Genomic DNA, 27145 nt, shown 5'->3' on the forward strand with positions numbered 1-27145 from the left:
GAGCTAATTATTATGTATTTTACTCTTTTTACTTTTACTCTTATACTTACTACGGGTACTTAATGTAGATATTTCATTGGTAATACTTTGTTTCTTCCTGGCATGAGGGACAATGTTAATAATTTGACATTACAGCTTTACTAAACTTTTGTTAATCCAGTTTCCTTGGTTTAATACTATTACTATTAAGATAACTTCTTTCTTACTCTTGTTTGTGGAATCTCATCATTTTCTGATTTGTAATCCATATCGTTGTCCAATACTGTTTTCAAAATTGCTTCCAGTAAAAACCTCAAAGGCCAACAGCTTCAACCTTTATTGGATTGGATATTTATTTGTTTAGCTGCCCACACACACACATAGTGCAACAGAAGAGCAAGAGACACAAATCACATTTTCACAAGAGAGTAAGTTAACTCTGGAGTAAGGATTCTCCGTTAAACTATGTATTTCAGCAGTAAAAATACCAATAAAATACCAATAAGAGGGGGATGTTTTTTAAAAGTAACATTGATCATAAAGTGAGTTTTCATAGCTGCTAAAAATCTTGATGAAGCATCTGGAAAAGTAATCAACAACCTAATTATCTTCCTGCCGAAATAGTAATTTAGTAAACAGTAATCGTAAGTAGTAATAAGGTAAAATATAAATAAAAGTGAAACGATTCAAACGATTGCCTGTTACATATGGTATATATTTTGACAGAGATTTATTAAAAAGCACAGGAATTATTTGAAAGTATAATTATGAACGAACTGCTAGGCTTTTTATTGCGAAATGAGGAAAAAACAACCTGCTATTAAATCCTGTTTGGAAATGTATTATTTGTTTGTTTGGAGCCAAGAAAAGCACAGTCTTACCCTGCGTGATACTGCGCACGGTAAGGTTACATGCTGAAAAATCCCTTCCAGTTGCATCTTGGCACTGCACAAATTGGCATGTAGGCGGGACCATGTTAATATGGTGTGAGACTGCTAATGGCTTTATGATTGGATAATTAGAGGAAGGTGGGTAATTAGGAGAGTAGTCTGTGCTTGGCTTCCCTGTTGGAGTGAGTAGGAACAGGAAGACTCCCTGCTGGCTGTTGAAGGGTGTTTATGTGTGTGAGCGGGTAAGTGTGTGTTTTTGGATGTCATTGCTACCGGCTAATAGTATAAATCCTCACTGTGCCAGTTCAAGATTCCAGACTTTTAAACGCAGTAATGGTGAGATGTAGAAAACGAGAACCTGTGGCTCACACTGGATGTGTGGCAAATGTTATGTGATGCAGAGACCTTTAAGGAGTGCATGTACAACTGAAAACCATAATGTTCATATGTGCAATTTTAGTTTTTATACAAAGTAAAACTCCTCTGTTTTTTTTCCTTTACACTAGCCCCTGTTATGTTTGTTTTATTGTTTTATTTTTATCATACACGTTTATTTTTGTTTTCCCAAAATTTGAAGAGCTTTGTGATGTTGTTGTCAAGGCTTTCCTTTGAGGAGCTGAGTAATGTAATTATATTTTTTTATTTGCAGCGATGTTAAACACAGACAACCATTGGAATAGACAGAAAAAAAACAAGAGGCAAACCAAAACCACATCTGAAACATCTAACTAAATTCAAACTTATCCACACATGTCAAATGTTATCCTTGTGAGATCCACAAAAAAAAAAAAAAGATAAGTGGTGAGACTGTTTGCCATGTTTTGCCAAAAGACAAAGCAGAGAGGTGCTAATCCCCGGTGAGTACCAGACAACTTAAGCCCACCTTTTCCCTCAGATGACGATATCACCCAAATTGAAAACCATATTCCATACTGAAATGATCTCATACTGTATTCCTACGGACGAGAATATGATTCAGGGAAACCTCCGAATTTTTGCAGCATTTTCATCCTCACGGTCCCCCTCAGTTCACCCGTCCACACTGCTGCTTTAAGAGCGTGTTTTTAATTCTTGAGAAAATGACTGTGAAGCTAACGACTTCTCCCTCCGCCCGTCCACCATCTCCAGACATCATTAAAGCTAGGCTATAGCCCCGGGCTGCACATGAACCCCTTCTTCAAACTGTACACTTTATCCATAATTCAGCTATCTTCCCTGAATTATTCAAGCAAATAGTGGGGAAAATAATGGAGTTCACTGAATCTTACTTACACATAAAACTATTTTAATGTTGATTTGAATTTTTGAGGCTTTCTGATGCGGCGAGGGAGGGGGCTAAGTAGCACGTGTGGCCTCTTTTGCCTCAGTCCTGATCAGGGGCAGGGGAGGATGGGTCGGCTCATGAACACATTAGCGGGGATGAGGGTGGTAAATAAATAAATTTTGAAATATACACACACGTGCGTGAGCATGGAAACACTGTACAGTTTTACACATGCAGAAATAGTAGAGCATAAGGTGTGAAAGCAAATGGTGGATATCAAAGTAAAATGTTAGTATGTGCTCTTTGTAGCATTTCGAAATCATCATTTTTTAGTTTGATTATTGTAGCTCACTAAAATATACCCAAAAATAATTAATCAGTGTCGTCCAAAAATGTTCCAAATCCTCACAGCTGCACAAGCTGACATCACAAAATTATATCTAAATATTTACTACAAGTGATGACATGTAGCGTGACAGCCAGCGCTTCCTCTCTCTCTCTCTGCCCCGGTATAGCCTCTCCACATGTTTAAAGGGGACAGGAGGGTAAATGTAGCAATGCCCCTGACTTGATACCATATCAGAAAAGGGCTGAATTAACATTAGTTGCTTACTTACCATACCGTAAGCCCTGGTGTTAAATCATTTACTCCCTTCGGAGTGGGTAAGGCCATGCAACTTTTATCGCGGGAAAAGAATCAGAATTCCCCAGATAGGAGAAGGGTGGCTCATGCATAAATAAAGCGTACAGTACATGTTAGCACTATAACCTTGCTCAGGGGTTTTGCTGGAAGCATAGTGCGCATTACTGAGAGGTTTTATATGGTATCGTATAGAGGCTGTAAGCCCAGGCTTTATAACAGGGCCTTTGGTAGAGTGGAGGAGAATGCAGCTGAGGCAAACTCAGGAACTTGGGAGGACACGCAGGAGAATGTCCTTGGGTCATACACACCAACACACTTCTGCATATTCCCACTTGTGTTTACCCTCACTCACAGTCTTGACTATCTCTGTTTTTGCCTTTGATAACCCAAATGCATGTAGGCTACACACACACACTACTGAAAGCATCTGGTATCATGTGAATTCAGCACTTACCCCCTTTAGCACCAGCACTAGTTACAGTGAAAATTAGAAAAAAAACTGAAGCAGAGACTGAAAATAATGCAAACATTTTATGCTAATGAGCCACAGTCACTGAACTAATGATAGGCTGTTTGCAACACTACCTTCTAAAAATCACATTCTTCTGCAGCTTAACTGCATTAGCAAATATATTTTGTATGAAACATAATACTGTCTGCATTATATTTTCTCATCAACACTGCAAGGAAAAGATTATATTGAATGCATTGTCAAAATGGTCATTATCAACATACAGTACAGTTGTTTCCTGCAAAATCTGCTGGTGGTAACTGAAGCATGATTAATGTTTTCATGGTTATATTTATTGCAACACAGAGCACTATGGTAAGATCCTGGTGTTTGATGCATGCAGCAGTTTTCAACATTTAAACCAAATCCTTGAGCTTTCACTGACTTTAAGTGTTTCAGTCACCTAAAACCAACAACACGTTGGACAAAGGACAACCAGCCAACCATCCACCTGGCCTCTACACAATGGCCTGGAAAAAAGCAACAGGATTGGCTATTGTTTTTCTATGGGAATATGGGAACTCTTGTGAAGCAGGCAGTATTTCCAGAGCTGTCACGACCATTTAAATACTGAAAGAGAGGAGTATAGAGGACTATGTATATAATGTCTCAATGCACCATAAATAATGTTGCCCATACAACAAGAACAGCAGCACTGCACTAACTGATACACTTCACTCCACTTCACTTCACGTCGGTGGAGTTTGTGTTCAGTACAGTGGCCATACAGATGATATGAAATGCAAAAAGAGATATATGACAAAGTACTTGTTGTGTTTGCCCCACTGCCTGTAAACAGTGGTGTATGCATTGGCCATAAGGCTCTTTCTGGGGTTAGCTAAAGTGCTTCCAATTCTACAACTCTCTGTGATTCCTGGCTTTAAAAAATCGTAAGTTCTTTTCATTAACTACTCTTTTGGCAGTCTTAGAGAAACTCATATGCAAAAGTCAGCATTGCTAGCATCACGAAAAGCAAACAAACACACAAAATAGATGTTCAGATGTGGTTTGACTGCAGTCCAAAAAGGGCTCTTGTGGTTTTCCTGGGGATCTATGAGCGAAGGATGAGCTTACACCACTCTAGTAGCTCTGGCTTTTTCCTGATTCTTACCATTTAACCCCATCTCTCTCTCCCTGAGTATATCTACATGGATGTATAGGATGAGAAAGAAACGAGGGACAGGGTCACAAGAGGAATGGAGTTGTATATGTGGGAGGAATGAGGGATAGAATGACTGGGGTGTAAAGAGCAGCGGAGAGAAGGGAGCAAAAGATCACAGCAAGGTGGAGAGGAATGAGGCCCAGACGTGAGAACTAATTTGACACATTTGCCCAGAATTCCAGCACCGTCTGCCACTATCAACACATTTACCCTCTTTGTCTTGTTATCGAGGGAGATGAGGCCTCTGAGGTCTAGCATAGGTCTGGCAGATCAAAGAAGGTGCTTTTCCAATACAGGCAGTCATCCAAATGCACAATCTCTCTCTATTCATACGGAGGAGAAAGAGAGATAAGGCTAAAGAAAAGTGAGACTGACAGTCATTTTCCTGTACTGGGTAGGGGGTAAAATGTGAGTACATTGTATTTCACCATATTGGAAGCATATGCGGTTTCTCCTGGTTTCTGCCTGCTGTCTGTTTAGATCCCACCGTGTCTCGTCTACCGTGAATGCCAGTATTTTACAGTGTTAGAATAACTTCCAAATGTAATTAAAAGGATACATAATGGCATTCTTCAATCAGCTTTTTATTATCACTTCTAACTTGCAGTACAATAATGAAGACGCCCATTTAGAGACTCTCATAAGAAAGATGATTATTGATAAACACTCATGTCTGTCCTGTCTGCTAGGAATCCAGATGTGGGTATGTTTTTGATTGAAAGCTACCATATCCAGCTTTTTGCTTTGAGTCAAGTGTCTCCTTGTACTGCCCTACTCCCACGTAGACGATCAGGTTCCTGCCACAACATTTGCCATACACCTTGAAGAGCTGTCTACTTTGAAATGACATCTAATCTTAAACTGAGGTGACCAGTGTTCATGAAGCCACTGCAGATATTTTTGGAATTTAAGGCTTACCTTCAGTCACAAAGGTGCCGACATGGATGCTTCTCAAATCCTTAAAACTTGTCATGCAGACCTGTGTGTCAGTAAAGCTGATTGGTTGATCCAAACAGAATGGAAAAGAAAAGACAAATAAACATATACTCGAAATCTTAAGCATAATAGAAACAGCCAAATATCTCTGAATGATTTCCTTGCATTTTCACCCATGTGCAACCTGGAGAAGCATGTTAGTTGTTTTCATACTGCTTTGTTGTTACTGAACTGTAATTATGTCCACTGTAGCCATGTCCACAGTAAATGACATCTCAGAATGTCTGAAAGGTCAATACTGAATGTACACAAGTTCACAGACAGACACAAATTTGTTATTAATTGTTCTATGCTATCATTTAATTGTTACATATAGTAATTAAAGTTTAAATCCAACTAGGATTTTAGCAAAATGTTCACAGAGACTCGGGATGGAACTCTTGATAAACCAAAGTGTTGGACAATTTGAACATTTTGAACTGATGATGGTGCTAGGTAAAAATTCAGGGAGTTACCAAAGTTCATAAAGATCATGCACCAAATTGCACAGTAACCCATCCAATTGTTGATGAGATATTACACTGTGAACCACAAATGCCATCAGGCTGTTGGCACTACAGGAAAAGTCAGGGGATTCCCAGTCAGTCAGTAGAGTTTACTGTCTGGGAACCATGGATGCCCGCACGCATATTTTTGGGAATCCATCCAATAGTTGTTGAGATATTTCAGACAGACTGACAGACCAACATGGCCATTCTTTAGAAACCTATCGCTAGTGTGGCTAAAAATGACACCAGGTTAACACAGGATGAAGGCTAACAGGAGCAGATTCCCTTGCAGTGTCTTGGCTCTGTATCACCAAATCAAAATCTTTAAATAACTGTTAAAGTCTTAGCAGTATACTATGTGTCCTCTTGTGTGGACATTACACTGTTACATTATTAAGGAACTTAAAGCAAAGCGCAGTACAACCCAGTCCCAAAATATCTAAGCTGCCGGTGAATTCCATGACTGATTGCATCCAGACTAAAACTGGAGGGGCTTTGTCGCTGCAGCTACATGTTCTCACTAGCCCAGCCTCCCATTAGCAACCTTTGTCTCCCCTAATGAGATATTCACTGTGAAATGTTAATTACTAAACACAGGACAGAGTGGCTTCCAGTACTGACCCCATTCTGATTCAACTTAATAACAATTACTGTAGTTCTCCACAAAAGTGGGTTAGGAGAAAATGAGGTTGTACGGCGACGCACAACTCAACTATTGAAACAAAGGAAAACCTATTGTCCAAGTGTTAGATTGAGAAATTCATCACAAGCGAGTGTCTTCCATTTAGAGTGAATATCTATAACAAAATCAAAACAATGTGGCGATCATAATGAGGCAAGTTAATTTTATCGTGCTGTCAGTAAGGGGCAGAAAATGTGATCACAGTGTTTGTGCAGGATTGACAAGATTCTGTTGCTGGTGTAATTGCATTGAGTAGGTGACATATTAAGATTCTTGAATGTGTGTGCGAGACAGAGATAGAGGATGTGTGTTTGCCTACAGCATGTGTAGGTCTCTTTGAGTGTGTGTGTTTACTACCAGTGGAAGATCGACAGCTATTTTCTCCTGTTTGTAAGGCTCTAAATCCACGCGTATCTGCATGAATCCGGCCCTGTGTGCTTCTTAATGGCAAAGACCTTCTCTGTTGGCTCAGCTATGAATAACGGTAATTGTTCAACCCACTCCCTGTCTATTCCCTTTGTGCCCCTGCCAGCTGGCATCTGGTTGCCCGCCGACAATAATATTCACTCTCCACACACACACACACACACACACACACACACACACACACGCACACACACACGCAAAAGCACAGTAACACACACTCCTATACGCCTATGGTCTCGACCCTCCAGCTGTGTCCACATGACAGCTTAGCTGACACTTGGTTTTGTCACACCTACATGCATATACAGTACAAAGGCATTTACACCCATGCATGTACACAAATACACTGATGCTTGTAAGGCTAGTGTGTAACAGCACACACACTCATACCAGTAAATACACAAGCAGGCAGCTACACACTCATGCATACACACACACATACACAAAGATTTGTGTGACCACAGACAACTTGTTAGACATGCACACACACTGACACACACTGACACACACACACACAGAGCTCCCCTCCCATTCTCTCAACCCCCAGTCTAACGTTTTCCAAATGATCTCATCAGATTAGCCCCAGATTGCTACCTATTACAGCCCCGCTACTTATTTAGCAATTTAGCTAGGGGGAAAATTGCCCCCGCTTGATGGCTAATTTTCAGAGGTGACATTTTGCCACATTGGGCTGCAGCGCTGAGGAGCCTGTTGTTGGATAGACAGGGGGTCCAGTTGTAGTAGAGCCATTAGGGCTAAATGATCCCCTTTGACTTGATTTACTGACAGGAGTCTTCACATTGTAACAAGTGTGGACGGAGCAAGTCTGGAAGGTGAGGGAGCTGAATGGTGGTGCTGTAGTTTCTTCAGTCGCTGCAGTTTCATGCTTACTGTGTCTCAGTCTTGTCTTTGTCATGTGTTTCGGGTGTACAGGTCTAAACATTCCTCCTGTGGGTTTTGTTAATTGTTTGATGTTAGCATAGCAGCAGTATGAGTCACAGTAGGTGCTGCAGTGTTTCCAATCCTTAAAAAAAAATGAGATGAGTTTAACTGTTTGTACTTCTCATCCAACTGTTATATGGGAAAAAAATAACCAAAGTAGTGCAAATGAGTGCAATAAGGCATGTCTTTTACAATAGCTACATCTCTATGTACAGTATCAGTGTTTCAATGCCACAGTAAAGGCAGACATTACACCTAAAAACATGGAACAAAACAGGACTTATTGCCAATTCTGATACTCTTTTTAAATGACATTAAGCAACATTAACCTCAAATTTTACAGGGATACAAAAAACCACCTCTGCACCTCTCCAGCCACCCACACTAAGAATATATTTATCCCTAATTCTGTGAGTTGCATTGGCTAATGGCATCTACTGCACCAAACGGGATATGTTATGCTGAAAGTGCATCAATAATCCCTGGTGAGTTATGAACTGACCATGATTATGGCCCCACGACTGCAAGAAATCCGTTTGAGGCTGTAAAATATAAAAAGCATGACATTATAAATATGCAGGCCATTAAAAACAGCCAGCTGACATTGCCAAAAATAACACTGACATTCCAAGGCAGAAATATGGATTATCGCCTGATGCAATACAATTCTCTTTATATCATTCTTGATTTGGAAAAGTCCCTCTGCTCTCGTTTATAATGAATAGAAACACCTTATGTACAGTGTGGTTTATGATATCCTGATGATATCCACAGAGGGTGGCTTTATTGTTATGTGTGTTTGTGTGTATTTCTCTCAACTGCCTTTGAGATTATTTGTCAATGGAGGTGTTCAAGCCTGAACAAATATTATCACATGGGACTACTATTGACACAAGGCATCACCGAGCTGAACTGAATGTATTTAACGTCCTGCATGAATCAGCATAACACTAACTTGTGGTTTTGTGAATGGCAGATCCTGTGCAAAAGTTTAATGTTCTCAGAAAGTATCTTGTTTTGTTTTGCTAGCAAAAAAAATCTCAATTAATTAAAATACTGGCAGCAGTGGGATCTATACACAAATCTAAAAGCCAGAAAATATCTTTCTTTTTCTAACAGTTTTTTTTCTAATCCATTAAAATGCAGATGTGGAATAGATGAGAAACGTTGACAAAACAATCTCACCACGAGCTCCATTTAGTCGGTGTTGTGGAACTTTTGATTGTATCACGCAATCCTGCCGCAGCACATAGAGTTGCCCAGTTGTCATGAAATTGTAGAGGTTCAAATTTCCATTTTTCTGAGTGTTTTTAAAGAGTAAAATGTTACTAGAATGTAACACTATTCAAGTCTGTTTCACCACTTGGGTGCGGTCAGAGATGTGGTCTTTTGCATTTGTAACCACACCCGACAATGATGTCAGTGTCCTTGAGTGCACCTGTACACCACTGTGTGATGAGATTAACAGTTCATTCTTGATCTTGGAAACAGTACTTGGCAAAACAATCTCACAACAAAGTCCAGCATCTTTAAAATGCATTTTTAACAGAAACATCAGTTTTTGCTTGGCTAAATCAGGAAATTAAAGATGTAAAACACTCCCCAAATCCCGGTCTTATGCTGATGTGTGCACGGCATCGGTGATGACCAGCAAATTCAATTACGCTTCACAAATGAGTCCAGAGGTTGGAGGGTAATTCCTTAATTACCTGAGGTCCTTACATACTATTTGCCCCATGTGAATCAGACTAAAGACAATGAAAGACAGAAAAACAGAGATAGCAGCATCCTTTCTGCACACTGATTAGCTGCACTGAGGCATTAGTAGAAGCATAACAGCAGCATTATGGGCCTAATGATGACCAATTTGAGGACCCCTGAGGACCCCAGCTGTGTCCAGGACCAGACATATTGGCCCATGATGAGCTAAACTAAGCCTATTTACCCATGGTCTTTCTCCCCAGCCTGTTACAGCCAGCCACACGCAAACACATATGCATAATGGAGAAATAATGGAATCTTATAATAATTTGTTTGGGCCAGGGAGGAAAGCAGAGGGACGGAGAGTCGGAGGCTGGCTTTCTAAATGACATGCCCCTGTGGCCTAACACGATTAGAATTTAAACTATGAGACCGCCGAGCCCTTCTTCAGGGGTCGAGATGAAATATTGAGATTGCTGCCATGGCTTTTGCTCTCTTCCCAGCTTCCCGCGACATTCCCTTACTCTGACACTTGTCTGCCAATCAAAGTGACGGACAGCTAACACGGAGAGAACAAAGACGAGGTCCGCTGAGCCAGTTTGTTTAAGTCGGTTTGGTGGCGAAGAAGGTTGAGTGACACCTCGACGCTCGGAGACACACTGGTTTACTGAAGTGATGTCCTGCAGTTTACTTAATGGTGGAGATGTTGTCAGACTCTGTGAGTTCATGTGTAAGAGCTGCTGACAACCATATATACCACCATAGAGCAAAATATATTGATTTTATTTTATTTTATACTCTGTTTTTTTCCTGTTCTATTCTATTCCCACGACAAAGGCCTTCTCAACATACTAAATGGAGAATATCATAAAATATATGTTTATTTTCTGTTCTATTCTATTCTACTCTATAGTATTTAATTTTATTGCACCAACAAAGATCTTCTCAATATGAATAATATAATAATAATAATTTGGTAAAATATCTATTCTTTTGTATTCTGTTCTGTCCTTTTCTGTTACATTTTATTCTATTAAACCACAGACAGTTATTCCCAACATATGCAATTTTAAATGTAATTTTAATAAGAATGTATCTAATGTGTAACATAGTGTTGGTTGGAGTTTCTCTCTCTCTCTCTCTCTCTCTCTCTCTCTCTCTCTCTCTCTCTCTCTCTCTCTCTCTCTCTCTCTCTCTCTCTCTCTCTCTCTCACTCACACACACACAGTCTTCCTCTATGTCGCTCTATCACTCTCCCTCTCTCATGTCGGAGTATGAAACACAGAAACAGTGTTTGGCACAGAAGCAGAAGCTCATGATTATTTGAATATTTTCTCCCTCATGAATAATACAAAATATTGCTAGCTGGACAGAACTGTGTACGTGTGTGTGTGTGTGTGTGTGTGTGTGTGTGTGTGTGTGTGTGTGTGTGTGTGGTCCCATGTGACTGCATCGAGTGTTAATGTGTTGTACGTGCACATGTGCACCTGTGCTTAAGCATGAACAAGGAACCAAGACAGTGTATCTGTGCATGCGTGTCGATCTCTCCATCTGTTTGCATGTGTGTTTTCGTGCACATGCATTCCATGCGTTTTAAGGTTTATTTTTGTGTGTGTGTGTGAGTGTGTAGGGGTTAAAAGGTTGCCAGTCTTCATTCTCTAGAGTTCCAGGCTGCCAGTGAACATATGTTTGTCTCTGTGATCTCTTGGCCCACCAGCCATACAAGCTCACAGTGTGTGTCCCCTCAGACTCTGCCACTGCCAGGAGAGCAAACATGCTGATGTGGAGTCTGAGTGAAGACGAGGATCTGCATCCAAAGAGGAGCTGCAGCTCTAACTTAGTGGGTAGATGCTTGAGGTTTAAAGCCCCAAGCCGCTGTTTCTGTACAACACCCTTTCTGCCCACAAAGGGTGGTCCGCCATAAAATTGTGGGCCATGTAAGTTGAGTGTGTATGATCCAGATTTGGTTATGGATCATGTGGGATCAACTACATGGGCTGCAATTTGAATGTAGACCATGTGAACAATGATGGTTAGACAGAAAAGCAGTTGCTGTATTTCTGGATCAGACTTTAACAAGTCATCATCATGGCAAACAAATTATGGGATCTGATTCACGAAACTTTCCTAGGAATAAAAAAAGACATTAAAAGTAGGCAGAGTTTAGCTTAAATCACAAAATCTAAAAGCCACCTCAGCCATGAGCTAATGTTAATGATTAACATTTACCCTCTGATATCTGGCTCTCTGACATATGGTCTACTTATAGTATACTCATTCACTCAGAGTTTTCCTTGTATTGCAATAAATTTAAAATGGATTTGAAAATTAATGTATCTCATTTATATTGAAATAAAAAGCTACGTTTAGTCAGTCTCATGGAGCTAACACCTGTAATAACTTCTTTATTTAAAGATGAAAGAAGAAGGATTTTGGTGCTTTTTTGTCTTTGTAGTTGTAACTGCACCCGAGGACCACATATACTGTATATCATGCATTTTATATGTAACTTCTGACTTGACTGTGGCATTTGTATTTGAGCCAGAGTAGTGAAGTCATCATCACCTGCCATGTCTTTGCCACAGTTGGCTGGTTTTTGGCATCTGTATTATGGGCCATAATAGTGCGGGCCAGCGTAAAGCCGACTCTGACAGCGTCAGACTCAGCTGGGTCTTTTCTGACTGTACTTAAAGCCAAACTGGAATGGGCATAAAAATATAGTAACCCAACCCATCAAAGAAAGTTGAACTTTTGGAAAAGTTGACAGAGAGGAAATTTTTTCTGCTAATGTATTTATTTAGTTTCATTTGGTTTTAAGTTCCACTCGTAACACAGCGCAGGTAGTTTCAGTGGAGATTTGTCTGTAAATTTGATGTATGTGAATATCGCAGCAGGGTTAGGGATCCATGATCATTGTGAAGAGGGTACTAAATATTAAATTTGTCAGTTAAAGCTGCTCTAATCAATATTTTTATTGGAACAAATGATGAAATGACAAATCCAGAGAGAATTATCACTCATCACTGTAGTTTCTTTCAGCTCTACAGAGTGTTTTAGCATCTTCCAGCATCTTTCAGCATCTTTCAAGCTTGGTTTTAAGAACCACAACTTTACTGTTTTGGCTCACTCCATTTGCTCTAATTGACTCGGTTTGCCACAGAAAGCAGTTGTTTTCATTGAAAAACCTCTGATAAACCCCATTATACACTACCTGCCCAGCAGTGACCAGCTGCTGAACACTGTGGAGCATTTAGCAGCTAAAGAGCCAAACATTTTTTCTCAGGAGTTGGTGAACCAAACCAGAGAAGGAGAAAGGAGAGTGAATATTGAAATTAGAACCGTATAGTGGCCAAAAACAAACTTCCAAATAAGTGCTAACGTTGCTCTGTGTCTGTCACGTGTATAAATAAGCAACCGCTAACGTGGGTCAGTGTCTCATTTTCGTCTTCCTGTGTAAATTCCAGGTTTCCAGTTGGCTTTTAAGTTTGACACATTTTTGGAGATATATACTGTTTGGTGTGCTCAGCAGGGAGCCATGCTTTACTGATAAAATAATGCTAACAGCAAAGTTGCAAGGTTGTGTAAAAAGAGGCAGCAAAGCTAAACTGTGGTGTTGGATAAGATCTGATCAAAACCAATGTAGAATTCATTTGTAGACTATCATTGTTCATCATTGGCTTTGCACCCTGGCTTCATTTTTGCTGATTACCTCTGGCTCAGGCGAATTGTTGCTTAAAGGGTAGACAGCCGATATGAGTAACAATGTTTTGTTTGGGTCTTACAGGAGGTAGGAACTAAAAATATACTGTGACGGTTGCCCAAAACTTGTAAAATGTAGCTTTAATAGTAAAAATTGGGGAGTGCCAAGATGGTTGGTGATGTGTTTGAACCACTGAAAGTACTTGAATAATTATAAAGTCACATTAGACTTGCCACTGTAACCACAAGCTGATAATCATCATAAGTATCAGGATTTTACATGTTGGCAGATTTTCTTTGACAGACTAACTGCTGGTTTTTCTGACCATGATACGGCTCCTATTACTCTGTAAAAACAGCAGAGGGAGAATAACTGCTGATCAACATTTACTGTTACAGGAGACCTTATAGTTCTGTGGTTGTAGTTATCATTACTGGTATTTTTAATTTGGCCAGCAATACTTCACAAGGCTCAATAGTGAAGTTTGATTTTAAACCTCTTGTAAATATTTTGCCACAAGAGGGGGCTAGGATAGTTGCAGTTGTCCAAGATTTACTGAAACTTGGTATGAAAACGTCCACACAGTTTAAAAAAAGAGACATCCTGAACTTATTATTTTCTTTTCACTATGACTCAGTTTTGTGTGCAGTTTATTTTTCAATTGTGAAGTGTTTAATCAGTGTAGTTATTATTACTTTAGTTTACTGGTCTCATAGGAACTCTGTTGTGAGTCAGATAAAGTTTTCTTCTCTGCCCGAAGCGCCTCTCCAAACTGAGGCACTCGCCCACTTCAGAGAGCTGTTTTGATAGAGACATTCAGCCTGCTTTCAGTGGGAGTCATGTCACATTTGTGCTAACTTAGCCTCAATACGGTCAGAAAGGAAGAAAGGGGGAAAAAATGGAGGATAGAGGAGGAGAGAAGAGAGAGAGAGAGAGAGAGAGAGCGAGAGATGGCCAGAAGACAAGAAAATAAAAGAGCTGTTCCTTATTCATCTGATTCTAATTTGGATGTAAATTGCAGGCTGATGTCACGGCAGAGCGGCATGTTGCTGGGTAATCACAGAGGAATCCAGTTGAATGAAGCCAGAAAAAAAAAAAATAGTGCAAGACAGGTGCACAACAGAGCCGCTCAATAGAGCTGTCGTTTTTATCTGCGCTATCTACCTTGCGCACGGCGGAACGTTGACGGCGGTGGATACGACCGCGCTCATACACGCCGTCATACAGCACACAAGCCTTGAGTTCAATCTGAAACTCGGGCATTGAGGCCGGAGCAGCTGTTACTGCCAACAGCTAACTCTCTTTTCTTTCTTCTCCTTTGCTTTACTTCTCTCTTTTGCACACACACTCCCATACAAATGCGCCCTCATTCTCATTCTACCCTTTCACTTGTTTCCTTTTCTTCTTGCACCTTTATTTATTTATTTATTTATCTATTTTTTTGTCTTATAGAATCCCGCCGCACCGCCACCCCTCCACCCACATCGGCCCACTTCTGGGCAACATGCCACAGTCCTGGCCTCCTCCATCACATCTGCTGATGATAAGTTTAATTTCATTCAATTGCCGGTCATTAATGAATAATGATCCGCAGCCCGTTTATTTGCAGTGCCAAGGCAAAAATTTGACGTCTACAGTAATTGTTTACCTCCTGTAAATCAATGTGATGTTGCTTTCCTGTCGACACACACACACACACACACCTCCTCCGCCCTGTCCCCGACTGATGATGTCAGAGGTGGTTTGTGGGTTTTCGGGTTGGAGGCAGCGTATGGCTAAGTGACTGCGAGAGCCCCCAGTAATCCCTCTGTTCAGGATGGGGCCGGCTGGGGCCCAATGAAAGATGTAATAGGATCCCTCTGTATGCCTGCTTCCCCCGCATGGTTAGAGATTAACACTAGTGTCATATTCGGCTCTGTCTACCAGAGCTGGACCTCTCTGTCACACTTCCTAACAAGTCTGAACGTTTCACACGCTCAAGACCAAATATCTACATAGATTACTGCCATGTTTACTCATGATTCATGATAGCGATGATAAAATTTAGAGGGACAAGTCTTTTTTTTTCACACAGGAACATGTTTTATGTAGTTGTCATACTTTGAATATATATTTCGATGAATTATCTATAATTAAAGATGTACTGAAATGTGCAGGGTTGGGGCTTTAAGTGTATTTAAAGTATTGATTGATACAGGCGAGCAGCCAAAAACAGTCCTAACCAAAGGCTTCCCTCCTGTGTCTTACTTATTTTTCCAGGTCTGTCTTCTCTGCCAGAGAGCAAAGGGCCTACAGCATAATTTCCTTCTGGCTGATGATGTCTGTGGAAAAACAGAACAACAGGAGAAGAGAAGGCGCTGGTTGAAGGCAGCTGATGCTGTGTCAAACCCCTGAGAGAAATGGTGACTTTCCCCCCCCAACGTCACGTCACAAGGCTGAACACACAGGATGGATTAGCGTAACGTTCAAAGTGTCAGTCAATCAGGGTTTGTGTGAAGGCTCGCAGTTCCATATTTTAGATGCCTCTTGTTTTAGTGAATAAAACACACACACACACACACACACATGCACTCTCACTCACAGAAGCAGGCATGTAGAGAAATAAAAAATAAGGAGATACATGGCTGCCAACAGCTCTTGCCAACAGTTCTGGAGCCACTAAAACAGCCAGCTTTGACCAGTTTCAGTGGCAGCAGTGACAGAGAGAGAGCTGTGGCTAGAAATGAAGTCTGCTGCAGTTTGGCAAACCCCTGGACCTTCACAATGTGTGCTTTCTTGCGTGTGCGTGTGTGTGTGTATGCGTGTGTGTGTGTGTATGCGTGTGTGTGTGGAGTCGCCAGTGCTGGAGAGGCTTCAGAGAACAGAGAAAGTGTGTGTGTGTGTGTGTGTGTGTGTGTGTGTAAGTGCATGGCCACAGTAGTCTGGCAAATCAAACTTGCCTACGTGCACATAGCAGCTCGGTGGTGGGAAAACTCCTCTAACACGTGTGCACGAACATACACATACAGGCGCACACACACAGTTAGGAGTCAGCTGTCTACCCCTGCTTCTCAGCTCATTAAACCAAATCCCAGGGACTGGACTGAAGAATTTAAATGAGAACCCCCCCCACCCACCACCCACCCCACACACACACACACACACTTTTGAAGTTCTGCCCCTTTCAGCTCATCGTAGCCTTGTTGCATTTCAAGCCTCTAACAGGTACAACACGCCCACTCTGACATCCCTCCGTGCCCCCTCATTTAGTCCCGTGTGTGGCCTCCGCTGCACCTTTGGGCGTTACACTGGCAGCTCGAGCCGACGCCGGCGACACCGACGGCCCCTCTAGCCTGGGCTCTGACCTTGGGGAGGGGGAACTTAGTTTAAAACCCTGAAATTGTATATGTGTAAATCCGACAAAAATCCCCTTCTGCCCAAAACTCCCACCCTGCCCACGTTTGTCTGTGCCTTGTAGCTCCAGGTCCCCACGGAAACTGGATAACAGCAGTGTTTAGAGGAGCTCGGGATTCATTCGGGATAACAGGGCTTGCCTGACGGGCCAAGGCCTCTTGCAACAGTAACAAGAGAGTGAAAGAGATTAGAGACCTTCAATGAGGACTTTGAGGTAACTGTTTTGCAAAAGAGGGCGATCGTCTTATTTACCTCACTGCCTCTGCTGGGTAAAAAAACACACAACTGCAAGTGCTTGATTTCGTGTGTGGAATCAATATCTTGACCCTCAGGTAACAGAAACCTGGTCACACCCCTTTTTCTGAGTTTCATGAGAGTCAATAGAAAATTCAGTGTACAAATCTAAACTCTTTTTTACTTATTTTACTCCAGTTATACTGCTATGTAGAGGAAATGAATCAAAAGTCTTTATCTGTGGATTTTTGTCAATGAAACGACTTCCCTGAAGTTTTCACTGCACTTCCTGGTAGTTTCACAGCTGTAAAAGTAATCGAAGAAGACACAAGTGAGCAGTAGTCCCCAGCAGAAATGTAAAAATCATCTCTGCTAATGTGATTTTTGGATTTCTATGTCTTTCTATCATACCTTGATGTAAATCACCATAGCCTTTTCCTCAGTTTATGCAGAATTCTTTTTGCTTTTCTGATGTACATGGAAATGCTGCAAAACATCTCTGGATAAAGTTTGAAAGAGTTACACAAGATGCAACAAGCAGCGAGTAAAGAATCTGCGTCTCTATCTGATTTTTTTTTTTTTTTCACTCTCTTGTCTTTGTTCAGCGTGAACTTCATAAGACATCCCTTCCCCCTTCCTCACACGTGACCTCCGACCCAACCTTGATTCTTCCTTTTTCACCGTTTGCCAAAAATTTTTTTGGAAGAGGCCATCCCTGGCTGTTTCTCTATGAAAATATCCTACCCCCAAACCCCCCCACCCCTCAGCCAGGCATCATCCAGCGGCCCTCGCTCTCTGTATCAGCTTTTTGTCAGGGATTTGCCTCCTCAATCCCACAAATCAACAGAGGATAGATGCCTATTGTGCCTAATCAAAGCACTTCCTCCTGGGGTAATCCCTCAATTTGAGCAGGAAGAAAAGCCCAGTGAAGGGGGGAATGTTCTGGATCAATCCTATGAAGGGCCCATATTATACACTCTCATTTAGATTTCACCAAAGAGACACAGCCAGCCAGCGTTCTTAACCCCCCAATCCTCCCCTCCAACCACCTCCAACTGCTCTCCTTTTCTGTTTGTGTTTATCTTTATTTTACTCCCCTTTTCTCTCTTCATTAATCTGTTTTTCCTTTGGTGTTATTGTCAGCGAGTGTCCTGGCGTGCCGGCTTGTTAGCACGTGGCAGCTCTTTCAGCGCTCCTTGTTTACCGGAGCGATGTTGAAGATGATTGACTTGTCGCTGGCGAAAGCTTGTTCGTACAGTCGATGTAGGCTGACAGGAGCATCAACCTAGATGTTTCAGTTAGCCCGTACACAAAGGCCTAGCCTGCTTTCGTTTAGGAGGTGGAGATGTAAATACATTTGTCAGGTTAGCTTCATTGGGAACTTAGCGTATGTCATTTTGGTCATTCATGCTCAGATAAGTAGGAGATATTGTTGGATTGCTTTCATTTTTGGTGCATGTTTACTGCCTTTCTCAACCTATGACGGAGAGATTGGAGATTATATAAAGGTTTTTTTTTTTTAAATTATGAACCCAATTTAGGGAGTGATCTGAAATCCTTCAATCAATATTTAAAAACCGTAGATGATCCGTCTCTCAGAAGGCCTGTTTTGTGAGCAACAATCTCGAGATGACTCAAATGTTGATAGAGGATTTGCAGTTAACCCAGTCAGTCAGGTCTGGCACCACCATTGAAGTCCAGTAGAAAGCTCGCTGTAATATTTAAAAAAATGGGACATACCTGGAAAAAAAGATTGGTTACAGATTTACGGATGATTCTTTGATGATATTTGTAAAAGTTTAGCTGTCTTAAAGTTGTTAGTCCTAGTCTGCTTCAGAAAATTAGCAGGTAGGTCATTTTGGAAGTAAACTGGAGTGTCATTGTGAATTTTTCATTTTCGAATGAACGGAAAGAAGCACAACACACTTTTAAGTGGGAAATCTATTCAAAAATCATCTGTTTTTTACTGGAACAAAGCCTTTCATACTGTACTGTGTCACTGGTTTCCAATGCTGCAAGCACCTCTATAATAAAGCACATAAAAATACAGCTATTTTCATTCTCAGAGGAGACGCTGCCACCTTGTCCTGTTCTCAGCCTCTCTTAATAAGTTGCTGTGTCTAGACACCAACAGATGTTTCTGTTGTGTCTGTTACATCTTTAAGTAGTTGTTGTGTTTAGTCTTAATGACAGCTGCTGTTAGATTTTCTGCTGCTTTGGTCACGTCTGTCTTGAAGAAAAGATCCTTGCACTCAGTCAGACTAACCAGGATAAATAAAGATGAACAAAAAGTTAGACCTACCTTTAATACTTAATGTTCACATTTGTACATAACAAACTTCTCTCTATTTCATGTCTTTGATGTTGAGGTCTTGTCACCGTGGAATATCTCTTTTCTCCACGGATTCATTGATGCTGTGTAACCCTAACTCGGGCTTTTCTATATGGGAGTCGCATCAATAGATGTCATTGAGCAAAGCTGACAGAACATGACCTTTACCGGAGTTCTGAGGTTACTGTTCTCAAGCAGAGGAAGTCAAAATAGATGAGTGGATTAAGTGAGAGCCAGAGTCCCTGGAGACTCATTAGAATAGGACAGGAATAAGAGGAGAGAGAGAGAAAAGGACCGATCCCAGCTGGACCGACTTCCCCTCGCATCTGACCTCATCACCGGGAAAGATCTCATGGACATCCATCTGGTCAGGTATCCACCGCAAAAGACTGAAGAAGCTGTGCTGAAGACGCAGTAAAATCATCACTGTTAATTCAAGTGTAAAACGACACTGTGGCAGGTTTATATAAGAGTTAATTTTACACTTGATTTAGATTAGTTTTGAGCAGTGGTACCGTCTCTACGAGCGGATAAACAATTCTCCAGTCAACCAATTCTGTTCGTGAAAGTACTGGCAAATGAGGTGGCAACAAAAAAATATTTTTCTTATTGATTAATCTGTTTTTCCTATTAATCACTTTATCAGTTCTTTGGGAATAGTGAAAACCACCCATCAAAGTTTCCCAGAGCCAAAGGTGACATCTTTAAATTGCTTGTTTTGTCCAACCAATAGTCCCCAAACCTAATTTACACTTTTTACACAAAGAAGGGCTACAAATCCTCACATTTGAGAAGGCATACACATCTTAAACAATCAATTGGTCACGCTTATTAAACAGTAAACGATTATTGGCCACTGAGCAGCTCTAGTATTGGGGGGCCTTGCACAAAAGCACCTCGGCAGTGACCGTAGGGTGAAGGAAGATGATTTTACATGTCATGATTCAAAGCAAAAAGCCCATTTTTCTAACCTCTAGCCTAATGCTACCCCTGAAACAGGAAGTAGATTCCACATTATGTTACTCTGTAATATAACATATATCAACAGTGTGTCATAATTACATTATAACATTTACATATATTGAAACAAGAAAGCCATTGTCTTTAAAGGTGCTTTGTTAGAAACTAGACAAATAATGCACAAACATCAGGCATCTTTTTGTATATAATGTACTATTTGAATATAATATATTTATAAGCATCATAATATACAGTTTTCAGTATGGTATTATTAAGTATAAGTGTGGGAAAACTCAGTCTTATTGAATAAGGTGACATAGAGGAAAGTGCTGCAGCAGTTTTGAATTATATTCCTCGTAATGTTTCATCTTTAGTGGCATTTACAGTTTGTTTTCTGTATGTTCGCAGTATAAAGACAACACTTCTCACACACTGAGAGCACATGTATGAGTCTGAACTCATACTTCGTCCATCTTCAGCATGCAGCATTGATCCAGTGTAAGATGGCAGCCATGTGTGGCCCAGATTGTGATGATGTGATGGATGATGTGAGTAATTCTCATTAACTGGGGAATGGCACATTAACATTTATTACTTTTGAAAGAGGTATGATTACCTGCTTTTGCATCGGTTGAGCGGGCACTTTAATTCCCAGATTACGCTATCCTCGTATATATAAGCCTTGTGAAACAGAACACACGGCCGTTTTATTTTCCTGCTTGCTGGCACTTCCAGTAAATGCTGTAAATTTTTAGTCCAACTCCTCTTCTCACTGCAACTTCCTCCATTTAGATGTGTGTTTTTTTTCCTACACCGGCAGCAGGATAAGTGCTGAGCCACCGTCTGCTTCCCTCTGCCTGCGTCTAAACACTGCGCTTTCCTTGAGTGAGTATGGCTCTCTCTGCTCTCTGGGGCCCACAAGTGTCCCAATCCCTTCCTCTGGCCGCGGTTTCTAACCTAGATCAAATGTTAGGCTTTAAAAAGCTAAAGTTTGATGTGGATGAGCAACTGCCTATGAAACACTTTAATCCGCAATGCTGTAATGTATTTAATTTCACACCCTCTGATGGTGTTGCCCCTTCTTAGGATTACCCAAGGGAAGAAGAGGGGTGGGGGTGGGGGCACAAGGGCATGGCAGGAGAGGGGTGGGGTGGGGGGGGGGGCAGTCACTGAAGCCCTTCGTAGGAGAGAACAAGACTTAAGAAAGACAGAGGGAGGGAGAGAGAGAGAGAGAGAGGCAATCAAGAGATTCAAGCTGTACAAGGAAAAGGTAAGGAATGAGAGTGGAAGCGATGGAATATAGAAAAGATGCGAGAAAGAGCCAACAAAACGATATCCAGGCAGAGAAAAAAGTGAGAGTCAGGAAGAAAAGAGGGAGAAGTGAGAGAGAGAGGGGGGGAAAAAAAGCATTTCTAAAACCGGGGGGGAGAAATCTCGCCACGGAGCTGGCTTCACAGAGAAAAAGAAGAATGCCACTTTACAATTTGGAATGCTTGTATTCAAATAGAAGGTCGGAGCTTTGGAGCCCGAAGAATGCAGCTATATCTGCATTGTCACACCCACCCCCCCCCCCCTGCTTGGATAAGGGGAAAAGACACCCTGGCAAATCCCATTGTAGAGCTTGGAAGCTTCATAAAAGTTAAGGAGCGATGGATATAGTCTTGGCCCCCTTATGAGATGAGGATCTATCTGGCCTGGCTTCGGAAGCCCTAGACGCATACGCAGGGATATTGGAGGCAATAATTCCCCAGGACGGGAGCACACACAGGCTCCTTTATATCGCCCCCTAATATCCAATTTACGGGCTCAGGCCCTCCGCCAGAGCAGCCCCCGAGAACTTAGAATGCACAAACGCCAGCGTGAGATGGAATTAGGGCCAAGTTCTCTTTTCTTCTGTTTGCCAAAAGTTTGAGGCTTACAGAAATATGAAACTGTTTTTCTCCCCCCCCCCCCCCTACACCCCCTCCTCCTTCCCTTCCCTCTCCTCTCCTCTCCTCCCCCGGACCCCCCCCACACCCCCACCCCACCCCCCCACCCCTCTGTCCGTTAACCCAATTCATCCATTAAATAGACAAGGAACTGAAAGCAATAAATAATTTGGGCCGGGGATGGAAAATGACTTGATATTGTGTGGTTTTGGTTAATATACAGTGAGGTTTTCCAACACAGTGAGTAGGAAATGTTGTAAACAAGCATCACTGATTGGAAATAATACGCAGTCGTTAAATATATTTGGTTTTCTTTGAAATTTATTGGGTTGGGGTATTGTGGCTGTGCCAAAGTCTGTAAATAAGGAGGGTTTGATTATTTAGAGGAAAAATACAGAGGGGTGAGGAGAGTCTATCATGCTTAGATGAGTGGGGATTTATTTAGGTTTTGGGTGAAAAAGTAAAAGTTAGAAAGTGTATACATGCTTAAGAGGCGTGATATTCCCCCTCTGCTGATCTCCTTATCCTCTCCTTAGCCTCCCTAAGCGGTACACACACACACACACACTCACACACACACGCGCACACACAGACAGTGACTTTTCCTCCGCTATTGCTGGATGAATCTCCCATGAACCTTGCCAGCCTCGCTTGCCTGTGGATGTATTTACTCATAACAAGGGCTTAGGCCAATAAGAATATATGGTGATTTATACTGTGACCAGCAGGGGATTGTGTTGCCCTGATGGTTTAAGTATTTTACACTTTGATAAACTCTCTGACACCTTCATGGATAAAATCCCCCCATTTGAACCAGCCCCATCTCCGCCTGCTCACAAGTCCACACAAAGCAACAACAAAACAAAACCGTGATTGAACATCGATGGAACAAGGAGACACGGGGCGGTTCACAAACTGCTTTCACAGTCAAATATACAGGAAATAATGATGCATTGGTTTCATCATACTCCTAGACAATAAAGTACAAAACTACTGTGTGACAGAGCAGCATAATGTCCTGGTAAAGTTGGGAGTGTATGAATTTAGAGCTAAAACAATTTGTCATCAATAGCAAAAATGCCAATTATATGCTAATTCCAGCCTCTTAGATGTAAGCATTTGTTGCTTTTCTCTGTTTTATAGAGTTGTAAGTTGAATATTATAACATATATATAATATGTTTTGGTTCGTGGACTGTTGGCCCAACAACAAGCAATTTGAAAAAGTCTCTTGAAAGGGCTCTGGGAAACTATGATGGACAAATTTCACTTTTTTTATGACATTTTAGAAGCCAAACAAGTACAGTTAATTGACAAAAAACCCTACAGATTAAGCACATTAAATTGAGTCAGTGGAAATGGACACACGAGCCTATTTTGAAAAATAGTACATGAAATTCATTATTTAATACTATTTATAAGTTAAATTCTGTGTGTAAAATATTTAATGGTAACTATTTTTTTCAACAAAGGACTTTCAAATGCTGTCATTCACTTTGTAAGACAAAGCCTCAAACAAGCTGTTCATAATTCCTTTTGTAGCAAAATCTTTATATTTGATCACTGACTTGAAAGTGAGAAGTAACCTCAGACAACCTCTCAATCCGGCCATTCATCTCCATCGAAATCTGTCTCTGTCTTAATTTACCAGGTCACTCTGGCCAAAGTCTCCAAATGGCATCACATTTGAGAACCCAATGCTGATATTATCCATCTACCTTCCCCGAAAGGTCAAGCAGAGTGTGCCCAAGTCATAAAAATCCCCCATCTCATTATTTGTGCATTTCTCCAGCCGGTGGCAGGGGTGCAGTGCGGTGGAAATGGAATGATATATCGGAGCTGGTCAATAGTCGATCTATAATGACTGTGTTGTTGGCTTTCACTTTAGAATAATTTATATCCTTGCTGATCAATAACTAATCTTGGGCATAGTCAGTGCTGAAATAAAGAGGAGAATGATGATGGCAGGGGGAGAGGCTCTCCTGGAATGTGTGGGAAACTGATGCACCCCACCTCCCATCTCACACACACACACACACACACACACACACACCGGCACGTACACACGTCTTCTGTTCTTCCAACCATAAAGTAAATCATTGCACAGCCTAAAAAGTTTGGGCTGGTGTACTTTTTTGGAGGGAAATGATTGATTTTGTGTAATGGTATAATAGTTTGGATTTAATTAGTTTCATAAAAATGGGCTTCTCATTACGTTTGTGTGTGTGTGTGTGTCTGCAAGTGTGTGTGCATGTTCAAACATCTGTGCATTGTGAACATGTGCTAGTGCATGAGTGTGTTTACATGCCTTACGCTTATGTGTGTACCTGTGTGTGTGTGTGTGTGTGTGTATGCGTGCGTGAGTGTGTGTTGTTGGCCTGTGGAGCTGAGGGGGCTGAACCCTCTGCCCTCAGATTAGCCCCTGGTTGATAGGATTAGGCTCTAATGACTGGGACTTGGAAGACAAAGGGAGTTTCTGCAAAGAGGCTTAGATATGGAAGAATTAGCAGCAACCTTCCATTGCTCTTTCTTTCTCTCTTTTTTTGCTTTTCTGCCGCCTCGTTCACTCCTTCTCTCCCTCTCTTCCTTTCTTTATGACCTTTCCTCTCATTGTCTCTTGCATACACTTTGTCTCTGGATCTCTTGTAACACTCTAATGCTTTTCCTCCAAATCTCTCCCTCTGGTCATCTGACATATTTGTGCACTTATGCACCTGTCAAAGTGATGCTCAACATTTGTACGTACATGAATAAGCATTCAAAAGAATTGTGGAATTAGGAGATTCTGGTTTTAAGGGGCAGAGACTTTGGTATCATATTTGAAGTTTAAGACCCTGAACCACATCGCTGTGCCTGCTAGCAGTCTACCAGTTTTGGTGTTACAATGAGTCTGCATCTAAATTAATTTCTCTTTATTTAATTTTTATTAATGCCTGATTTTATGACATGACAGAGGAGGCAATATCCTTCAAAAATATTTATTTCTGCAGCTGATTCTACTTCTCTAAAAGTTCTTCTGTATGTAACAAGTAGCCAACTTCAAAATGTTGTTCTTTTGAAAATATATTAAAGAAGAAAAACAAATATTGGCAGTCTGTTAGGAAATAGAGTTCTTCACATTTGCTCCAGAAAACTGCTACAAATATTGGCTCTCGCTGGGAACATCTTGAAGCTCTTTGATATGATTCAGTGTCATCGAATCACCGTCGATACCGTACAGCGGTGCAGTGTCAATAGGTCAGGGTTTTTCGATAGCCAGCCTTATTAGCCTCTATGCTAAATGGTCTGATGCGCCAAGGCCCTACTCGGGTTCTAATTGCCCCGGTCTCAGATGCTGTTTGGGAGGGAGCGCCAGCCGAGACGCAACACAACAACGGCAAAAGAGGGGGATTTAGGAGATTTTCTGCCAGCTTACGTAAGAAGAGAAGAGAGCAGCTTCTTTTGGTCGGAGCTGAGAGGCTGCATGTGTTTTTATGTGAGCAAAGATAAAACCGTTGGTGGATGAAACCATTAGAAGAGTATTGCTCAATAAGCCTTGGTATTTTAATTTGGAGCAGAACATGTGTGTGTTGTGTTGTGTTTGGGGAGTCTTTGTGTACGCTTTATGTGTGTGTGAGTTGCAGTGCAAAGCTGTGTTAGCGATGCCTGTGAGAAGGGAAAAACAGCGAGGGGAAAACGACGGAGGAGCCCAAAATAAAGGAGGGTGGGGTGGATGTCGAGATTTGTTTGGGAAGTCATGTATGGTGGTGTGAGTCCGAGGGCCGAGTGTTGGTTTACTGAGCCCCAGCTGGGCTCTAATCCGGCTGACTTTCATAAACCTGACTGGGCAGAGCAGGCAAAAGCACTGGCATTAGCACGAAGAAGCACTGTGAGGTTGTCCACAAGCCAATCTTCTGTCGGTCTTAATCCAGTTATTGAGCTGTTTATTTAGTTTCTTGCCAAAGTGCTGTTTTCTAATTTTGAAAATAAGTCATTTCCTTTAGTTTGTCATGTCTATTTTACAAAATATAGAGGAGACTGTCTGCTTAAGTACAGTTTTGTCAGTCAAAGTGTAAGTAACCCACTAACATTCAAAAATAACTTTCATTTTATGCTTTTTGTAGTAGACTTTTCTATCTCATTTTGGAGTAAAACTGACCCAAATATTCCTGTGAAAGTAATAAAACACACACAATACTGAATGCAACTTATTAGTGGACTAATTTGGCCTGATGTGTTAATACTTCACTTTGTTCTCAGTGAACAGTTCAAAGCCTGGATGCGGAGGTGGGATCTGTGAACCAGCCTCAGCGCACATGTCTGAGGCCGCTGCGTGCAGAAATCCTCAAAGCCAAATCAACTGCGTTTACAGTGTAATAACGGTGACATCATGCAGTTTTCCTAACTATCCCCGGAGTTATGTTGAGTCCAATTTGCCCTAAAATGCTTACATACATACGCACAAGCACACACACAAAAGTCACGTATATGAACATGCGCACAAACACACACTTCTCCCCTGCGTTGTACAGACGCAGCCTGTTGGCTTTTATCTTGCACTGGGCACTAGATGAGGACCATATGCAGCCTCGGTGCAATTATAGTGTAGTGAATTGGTAGAACAACAAGAGGGCGTTTTAACGGAGCAGTAAATGCAGGTAAGGGCCTTTATTAAGCCAGATCAGGTTGCACTGATGTTGTCAGGCGGAGACTGGCTCTCAGACAGGCCATGAGTATGTTTGTACGTTCATGGAGTGTGTTTGCATGCAGGTATATTTAATGTGCGTTTCATGATACAGTTTAGCCATCAGGGTATCAGAGGGAACATTTACCTGTGTAACTTTGAAGAGCTTTAAGGTTCATGGGGTCTGACAATGTGACTTTCCCCAAGAGCATGTGTCACGCATGCACACAATTTACCTGTCTGAACGTCTGA

At 41.4% G+C, this 27145-nt stretch overlaps 1 protein-coding gene across 1 annotated transcript in view; it reads left to right on the forward strand.

The window, feature by feature from the left end:
* LOC121912203 (homeobox protein Meis1) overlaps positions 1 to 27145 on the forward strand; it is a 166744-nt gene that overhangs the window by 45447 nt on the left and 94152 nt on the right. Inside the window, exon 6 of the mRNA XM_042434336.1 lies at positions 14837 to 15870. The gene's annotated coding sequence lies outside the window, so the exon portion shown is untranslated. The remainder of the gene's footprint in view (positions 1 to 14836; positions 15871 to 27145) is intronic.

This window comes from Thunnus maccoyii, chromosome 14 (assembly GCF_910596095.1).
Source record: "Thunnus maccoyii chromosome 14, fThuMac1.1, whole genome shotgun sequence".
In the NCBI taxonomy this organism is placed as follows: domain Eukaryota; kingdom Metazoa; phylum Chordata; class Actinopteri; order Scombriformes; family Scombridae; genus Thunnus; species Thunnus maccoyii.